The sequence below is a fragment of the Macaca mulatta genome, chromosome 10 (genome assembly GCF_049350105.2).
Source record: "Macaca mulatta isolate MMU2019108-1 chromosome 10, T2T-MMU8v2.0, whole genome shotgun sequence".
Classification (NCBI taxonomy): domain Eukaryota; kingdom Metazoa; phylum Chordata; class Mammalia; order Primates; family Cercopithecidae; genus Macaca; species Macaca mulatta.
This window is the reverse complement of record NC_133415.1, coordinates 33,932,254-33,941,355: the sequence shown is the minus strand read 5'-3', so window position 1 is coordinate 33,941,355 and position 9,102 is coordinate 33,932,254.

The window sequence follows — 9,102 nt, the reverse complement described above, 5'->3', positions numbered from 1 at the left end:
GAGATGGAGTCTCGCTCTGTCACCCAGGCTAGAATGCAGTGGCGCAGTCTCGGCTGTCTGCAAGCTCCGCCTCCTGGGTTCACACCACTCTCCTGCCTCGGCCTCCTGAGTAGCTGGAACTACAGGCGCCCGCCACCACACCCGGCTAATTTTTATATTTTTAGTAGAGGCGGGGTTTCACCGTGTTAGCCAGGATGGTCTGGATCTCCTGACCTTGTGATCGGCCTGCCTCAGCCTCCCAAAGTGCTGGGATTACAGGCGTGAGCCACCGCGCCCGGCCTACCCTACGCCATTTCTAACCCTGTGTGTTCGTGCCAGGTTCCAGCTGCTGCCTGATAAAATACTGGACGGAGAGATGCACAGTCTGTATCATCTGCAAAGGAGCGGGTGGCTACCTGCTCCTCTTCCTCAAGTGGGCAGCTCTGGCGGAATTTAAGGAGTAACCAAAAGGCTATGAACCAGCTAGGAAGATACCCAGGGCTGGGCCCATGGTAGGTCCCTGGGCATTAAATGCACACGTCTTTACATGTGGACGTTTCTGTCCTGCATTCCTTGGAAGCTCTAAGAGAAACAGAGTAAAATGTCCCAAGGAAAGGAAGATTAGACACGAGGTGATGCCAGTCACTTCTAGAGGCCCAGATCTGTCGTCCACTGTGACCGCTCTTGCCAGAGGTCATGCCTGCACCAGGTTCCATGGGAATTGGCCTGGACACACTTAGCTGTGGTAGAGAATCAGGGTCAGGAGCTGTCAGTCCCCCTTTAGGAGGATGCATCCTTCTCTCTTGATAAAGATGAGACCAACTCAGATAAGCTTGAAAGGACTTCCTGCGTATGTGAGTATACCCTGTTATGGGGAGTATAACACACCTGCTAGGCAGGGCTTAGGGCGGGGACAAAGCGTGTGTGATACGTTCCTCTCCTGTAGATTAATACAAATTAGGTTAAAATAAACATGATGGCAAAGTCACAAAAGTGCTAAGAGGCATGAATACAGGGAGATGGGTCAGCAGGGAAGTTTGGGATGATACACAAGGGCCTTGGATGTATCCCTGCTCCTCCCGGCTGCTTCTCCTCTCCCACTTCTCCTCCTTTGCTTGAGTCCTTGTCTAACTGTGGGGACTGCCAGAACCGTCAGCTTCAATGGTCCTGCTCATGAAGCAGGAGGCTGAGTTTTAGAACTGGGGACAAGGGATCCTAGAAAGAGGGTGAGAAGGAAAGCGGGTGGCTCTCTACGATTCCCCAAGATAGGTAGCTTTGTAAGTCTTTCCCCAGAGTGGGATTGCCTAGAGACTTAAAACTGTAAAGCAAATTTGGTGAACACTAGGGAAAGGATGGGCATCAGGAAAAGAGAACTGCACAATGGCCTTTGACAAGGAGCTTGGTTCGTCCACTGGGCTGAACCACTCGATAACCCCGTCCTGGAATCCCAGTGCAGCTCTCTTGGGAAGCCCTAAGTCATATTTACTTACCATGAAAAATCAATTTCATTGTTAAATATTTTACCCCAGGCACAGAAGAATCCATAGTTAACATAATGTCTAGTGAGTCCTCTTTCACCCTCCACCCTGATTTCTCAAATGCATTTCTTGGCTCTCTGTCATTTGACAGCGTGAGTATCCACATGCACCCCCTGCTCTGGTCCCAAATTCTCAGCAAGAGCGACACACCTCCAGTCTTCCAACAGAAATCAGCTTGGGTTCCAGAAATGAACCTACTGAGGAAGAAGACAGTATGTTTATTTTCTGTAAACTTGCAGACTCTATCAGCAATTTGATCTGGCTCCATTACTCTGAGTTTTTAAGGATCACTGGGCCTGGGCTGGGCGCGGTGGCTCGCTCCTGTAATCCCAGCACTTTGGGAGGCCAAGGCCAATGGATTCCTTTAGCTCAGGAGTTTGAGATCAGCCTGGGCAACAAGGTGAGACCTTGTCTCTATTTAAAAAAAAAAATAAAAATAAATAAAAAAAGCAGACCCCAGTGGCACTGCCTTTTCTATTAAATGCAAATATGCTAAAGGGATAGAAAGCTTCCCTTTGTGTGAGTCCAAACTATCCACAGTGTTTTTTATTTTTTATTTTATTTTTTGAGATGGAGTCTTGTTCTGTCACCCAGGCTGGGGTGCAATGGTGTCATCTCAGCTCACTGCAACCTCTGCCTCCCAGGTTCAAGTGAGTCTCCTGCCTCAGCCTCCCAAGTAGCTGGGATTACAGGCGCGCACCACCACAACTGGCTAATTTTTGTATTTTTCATAGAGACGGGGTTTCACCATGTTGGTCAGGCTGGTCTCAAACCTGGCCAGACTTCAGGTGATCTGCCCACCTTGGCCTCCCAAAGAGCTGGGATTACAGGCGTGAGCCACTGTGCCCGGCCCACAATTTTTTTAAAGTACCATAATTAACTTTTCAAAAGATTTCGTGGCAAATTTATGTTGGCCACTTTAGGGATGAGTGAGAGGGTGAGTGGGGCAAAAGGAGAGGATACTGAGACTGAGAGAAATTAAATGTCATAGTGTGCAGGGCAGCCTTCTTCCCTCATGCATTGGAATCCTTAAGAGTTCAGGTGAGTCCTCACATAGCCATTCTTTTTTCATGAATATGCAGTATGGAACCCCTCATGGGAACTTCTATACACTGCATTTGGACCTTAGAAACTAAAGCCTCCAGTGTGAGGCTGCTTGTTAAGCTCATGGTCAGTGAGACAGAACACGGTGTTACCGAGCACGCTCCATGGTCTTGCAGTGGGGGGAAATAAAAACACAGAAAATGATTTTCCTTATAAATTGCAACACAAAAATCACTGGTAAAATGTTCATAAACAGAATCCATACCATACTGAAAAGATATAGCACAAGCCTGGGCGACGTAATGAGATCCTGTCTCTAAAAACACCAAAACCAAACAACTTAGCTGGGCGTGGTGGCACACACCTGTGGTCCCAGCTACTTGGGAAGCTGAGGCAGGTGGATTGCTTGGGCCCAGGAGTTTGAGGCCAGGCAGGGCAACATAGTGAGACCACAATTCTGAAAGAAAAAATCTATGGCACAACTAAGAAGGATTTATTCTAGGAATTCAACCATGGTTCAATATTAGAAACTTCATCTGTTTCTCCAGATGTCTTAGCAGCTTGGAGAGACACTAGAGAAACTGATTAAGGTCAAGAATAAGGCGAGGATTAAGGATGCATAGTATTGCTACTACTGTTTCAACTGCACTGGAAATATGAGCTAATGCAATTAGGGAAGGAAAAATAACTAAAAGAATAATTAGAAATGAAAATGAAAAACTATCTCTATTGTAGATGATATGATGGAACATGGAAAATCCTGCAGAATTAATGGTAAAACTAATTTAAAAAAAATGGAGCCTTCAGGCCGGGCGTGGTGGTTCATGCCTGTAATCCCAGCACTTTCGGAGGCTGAGGCAGGCAGATCACTTGAGGTCAGCAGTTTGACACCAGTCTGGCCAACATGGTGAAACCCCATCTCTATCAAAAAGATAAAAAATCAGCCGGGTGTGGTGGCACACACCTGTAATCCCACGTACTCGGGAGGCTGAGGCAGGAGAATCATTTGAACCCCAGAGGCAGAGGTTGCAGTGAGCTGGGATCACGCCACTGCACTCCAGCCTGGGCGACAGAGCAAGACTCTGTTAAAAAAAAAAAAAAAAAAAAAGTAGCCTTCATCTTATAAACATACAAGCAGTCAGGATAGGATATAGTGGAAGAGAAAAAGAAAAAACCTCTATTAACAATAGAAATGAAGTAGTTAGGTACTTAGCAATAACAATCTAGGACATGTTAGAAGCCTTTATGAGAAAAATTTTAAACTCAAAGACACAAAAGTAGATGAGCAAATTTAATGACATTTCTTATATCTCTCAACAAAATAAACATGTCATTTTCCCTCAATTAATAAACTTAATGCAACCTAATACGAATGCCCATAACCGTTTCTTAAAACCCTTCATTTCGAAATAAGGATAGATCCACAGGAAGTTGCAAAAATAGTAGAGAGAGGTTGAGAGTATTCTTAACCCAGTTTTCTCTAATGACTACATTTTTACAGAATATCAAAACCAGGAAAGTAACATTGACACAAAGTGTGTGTGTACCTCTATGAAGTTTTTTTTTTTTTTTTGAGACGGAGTCTCGCTGTGTCTCCCAGGCTGGAGTGCAGTGGCGTGATCTCGGCTCACTGCAAGCTCCGCCTCCCGGGTTCACGCCATTCTCCTGCCTCAGCCTCCCGAGTAGCTGAGACTACAGGCGCCCGCCACCACGCCCGGCTAGTTTTTTTTTTTTTGTATTTTTAGTAGAGACGGGGTTTCACCGTGTTAGCCAGGATAGTCTCGATCTCCTGACCTCGTGATCCACCCGCCTCGGCCTCCCAAAGTGCTGGGATTACAGGCTTGAGCCACCGCGCCCGGCCACCTCTATTAAGTTTTATGAAGTACAGAGAGGTTGAGAGTACCCTTAACTTAATTAACCCAGTTTTAATGTTTGTATGGAATATCTTTTTTTCAGTGTTATTATCAACCTTTTTATATCATTATATTCAAAATTTCTTAGGAAATACTTTTTTTTTTTTTTTTTGTCAAGGCCTCACTCTCTTGCCCAGCCAGGAGTGCAGCGGCACAATCAGATCACTGAAGCCTTGAACTCCTGGCCTCAAGCAATCCTCCTGCCTCATTCTCCTAAGTAGCTGGGGCTACAGGTGTGTGCTACCACACCAGGCTAAATTAAAAAAAAAAACTGGCCAGGCGCGGTGGCTCACCCCTGCAATCCCAGCACTTTGGGAGGCCAAGGCGGGCGCATCATGAGGTCAGGAGACCATCCTGGCTAACACGGTGAAACTCCGTCTCTACTGAAAAAATACAAAAATTGGCTGGGCGTGGTGGTGGGCGCCTGTAATCCCAGCTACTTGGGAGGCTGAGACAGGAGAATGGAGTGAACCCGGGAGGCGGAGCTTGCAGTGAGCCGAGATCGCGCCACTGCACTCCAGCCTGGGCGACAGAGGGAGACTCCGAGTCAAAACAAACAAACAAACAAAAAGAGTCAGGTGAACACATGTTCTGATCCACCCGAGGCAAAAGGAGCCCCTCTGGAGCGCAGCACGTCTGTGTGGCAGGAGCCGCCTGGAGGAGCAGAGAGCAAAGCAAAGGGGCTTGGGACGGAACACGACGGGAGTGGCAGGAGCAGCCAGCGGGAAGCCAGGGAGACGGTTTGGAGATCAGCCCGTCGGGGGCAGGGGCAGGCAAAACCTGTAGATTCCTGTGGACGCCCTAGAATTGTGCAGTTACTTCTGAGTGAGGCATGAAACCAGTGAGTACTGAGGCTACAACTAATGTTGCAATTTAATTTCCACCTAGGCTGCGGAGCGTCAGAAGCTCTCACTCACAACGGGGATATTAACAAGGTCGGCCATCCGGAGGGAAATCCCTCAGCACAGAGAACATGAAGTGTGCACCCCACCCCCGGGCTGCAAGTCCACTCTCGCCCAGAGATGGAGGGAAATACATAGGAGGAAGTCCTCACTGGTAACATTGTATGGGCAGTAACCTGGCTGCTCAAACAAGGGTTTATAACTAAAGTGTAGTTACACAATGCTGACCTGTTAGAAGTAATGGAAGAGGTTCATATGCACACACGGATAAAATTAAAATGTTTCAGTCTGAGTTTAAATCTTAGAAAAAATAAATAATAAACCAGATGAGGTCTAGAGAGGAAAAATTATTTACCTAAAAAATGCAGACCGGGCACGGTGGCTCAAGCCTGTAATCCCAGCACTTTGGGAGGCCGAGGCAGGCAGATCACGAGGTCAGGAGATGGAGACCATCCTGGCTAACATGGTGAAACCCCGTCTCTACTAAAAATACAAAAAAAAAAAATTACCCGGGCGTGGTGGCGGACGCCTGTAGTCCCAGCTACTCGGTACTCGGGAGACTGAGGCAGGAGAATGGCGTGAACCCGGGAGGCGGAGCTTGCAGTGAGCCGAGATCACACCACTGCACTCCAGCGTGGGCAACAGAAAGAGACTCCATCTCAAAAAAAAAAAAAATTTTTTTTTGTAGGGACGAAGTCTTGGTACCTTGCCCAGGTTGGTCTCCAACTCCTGGGCTCAAGCGATCCTCCTACCTCAGTGTCCAGTGTGAGCCACCATGCTTGGCGGTTGGTTCTTTTTAAAAAAGAAAAGAAAAGAAAAGAAAAGAAAAAACACCTACTCTGCCAATCTGTCTTTTTATTATTTTATTTCTATTTGATTGTTTTCAAAATTTTTATGGATGGGGCAAATTTGTTTGCCTCAGTATCATTAAATTGTAAAAACTAGATTTACAAAAAGATATATATATATTAAAAACAACCAGTGTGGCAGTTATTTTAGACTGTGGAATTATAAGTAATTTCCCCCTTTACATGTTTTATATTTTTCAGTTTTTCTACAGTGAACATGTATTGCTTTATATTAAGGAAATGTTTGAGAATACTCAGTAGGCTACAATTTGAAGATGAATTTTGTGACCTGAAAGCTGGGTTGTTACCAATATTGTAAGGCCTTTGGCTTCCATTTGCTGTGAGATGTGGTAGCAGTGGAAGGTTGTGCACAGAGAAGTGACATTATCTGGCCTGTGTTTATAAAAACCTGCTTGTTTATTTATTTAGAGATGGAGTCTCACTCTGTCACCCAGGCTGGAGTGCAGTGGAGCAATCTCAGCTCACTGCAAACTTCACCTCCTGGGTTCAAATGATTCTCCTGCCTCAGCCTCCTGAGTAGCTGGGATTACAGCCACCTGCCACCATGCCCAGCTAATTTTTGTATTTTTAGTAGAGATGGGGTTTCACCGTGTTGGCCAACCTGGTCTCGAACTTCGGACCTCAAGTCATCTACACACCTCGGCCTTCCAAAGTGCTGGGATTACAGGCGTGAGCCACCGAGTCCGGCCCTATGCAGTTTTGTTATATGCATAGATTGCATAGTGGTCAAGTCAGGGCTTTTAGGGTATCCATTACCCAAATAATGTGCATTGTACCCAATTAGTAATTACCTATCATATGATCCCCTCATGCTCCTTCACCCTTCCAAGTCTTCATTGTCTGTCACCCCACTCTGTCTTCCTGTGCACACATTTTGTAGCCCCCACTTATGAGTGAGAGCAGGTGATATTTGACTTTGTGTGCCTGGCTTGTTTCAGTCACCAATCTATCTTTTTATTAGTGTATTTAGACTGTAATTTAATATAATTACCTGTATGTTAAGGCTTAGGTCTTCCATAGAATTTTTTTGCTATGTTTGTTTCCTCTGTTCTTTGTTTCTCTGTTTTCTATTTCCTACTTTCCTTTGGGTTACTAGCACCTTCCTAGAATTCCATTTTGATATGTCTATAGTGATTTAGTGTGTATCTCTTTGTGTAAATTCTTTAATAGCTGCTCCACATATTACATTATATTGATATCTCAGTCTACTAGTGTTGACATTTTACCAGTTCGACTGAAGTGTAGAAACCTTACAGTTCCTTTAAGGCGTCTCTCTCACAGTTATCTTAAAAATTCTTCTACATACTTCAATAACCATGTTAGACAATGTTAAAATTTTTGCTTCAACCATCAAAGATACTCTCGAAAACTCAACAGAAGAAATGTCTAGTGTATTTATCTACATTTTTACTCCTTCTGTTGTTCTGTGTTCCTCCCCGATGTTCTAAGACTTATCATTTCCTTTCTATTTCAAGAATTTCCTTTAGCCATTTTTTTAATGGTAGGTCTGCTGGTGATAAATTCTTAGTAGTTTTTCATCTGAGATTGCCCTGATATCCCTTCCATTTTTGAAGGCTGTTTTCACTGGATAATAGAATTCTCGATTGACAGTGCTTCTCTTTCAGCACTTGGAAAGTACTGTGTCACTTCCTTCTGGTCTCTGTGATTTCAGAGAAGAAATATGCTGTCACTTAAAAATTGCTTTTCCCAGCCGGGCGCAGTGGCTCATGCTTGTAATCCCAGCACTTTGGGAGGCCAAGGTGGGCAGATCATGAGGTCAAGAGATTGAGACCATCCTCGCCAACATGGTGAAACCCCATCTCTACTAAAAATACAAAAATTAGCTGGGCATGGTGGCCACGCCTGTAGTCCCAGCTACTCGGGAGGCTGAGTGAGGAGAATTGCTTGAACCCAGGAGGCAGAGGTGGCAGTGAGCCGAGATTGCACCACTGCACTCCAGCCGGGCAACAGAGCGAGACACCATCTCAAAAAAAAAAAAAAAAAAAATGCTTTTCCCTTATAAATATGGTATAATTTCTGCCTTGCTGTTTTTGTTTTTTTTGTTTTTTTTTTTTTTTGGGACAGAGTCTTGCTCTGTTGCCCAGGCTGGGGTGCAGTGGCCGGATCTCAGCTCACTGCAAGCTCCACCTCCCGGGTTTAGACCATTCTCCTGCCTCAGCCTCCCGAGTAGCTGGGACTACAGGCGCCAACCTTGGCTGTTTTTAATACTTTTTTCTTTGCCTTTAGTTTTCAGACGTTTGATTATGATATATACTGATATAGATTTCCTCAGACTTATCTTGTTAGGAGTTCATTCGGTTTTGGCTATGCCTTTTGCAATTTTTGGAAAATCTTGAGCCATCGTATCTTTGAGTATTTTTCAGCTTCATGCTTTTTTCTTTCTTGGGGGGACTTTGAAGACATGATGTTAAATCTTACATCACAGTCCCAAGGGTTACTGAGGCTCTGCTAATTTTTTCCAGTCTATTTTATCTCTGCAGTTAATATTGATTAATTTCTATTATTTAATTTCCAGTTTCCTGCCTCTTTTCTCTGTTATCTCCAATCTTTGACCCTACCCTGTGATTTTTTTTCTCTTTAACCTTTAGCCTGCCCTCACATTTTTTTTCTTTTTTAATAAGCTTTTTTTTAGGGTTTTTTTTTTTTTTTTTTTTGAGATGGAGTCTCGCGCTGTCGCCCAGGCTGGAGTGCAGTGGTACAATCTCAGCTTAGTGCAACTTCTGCCTCCTGGGTTCAAGCGATTCTCTTGCCTCAGCTTCCCGAGTAGCTGGGATTACAGGTATGCACCACTATGCCCAGCTAATTTTTTTTTTTTTTTTTTTTGTATTTTTAGTAG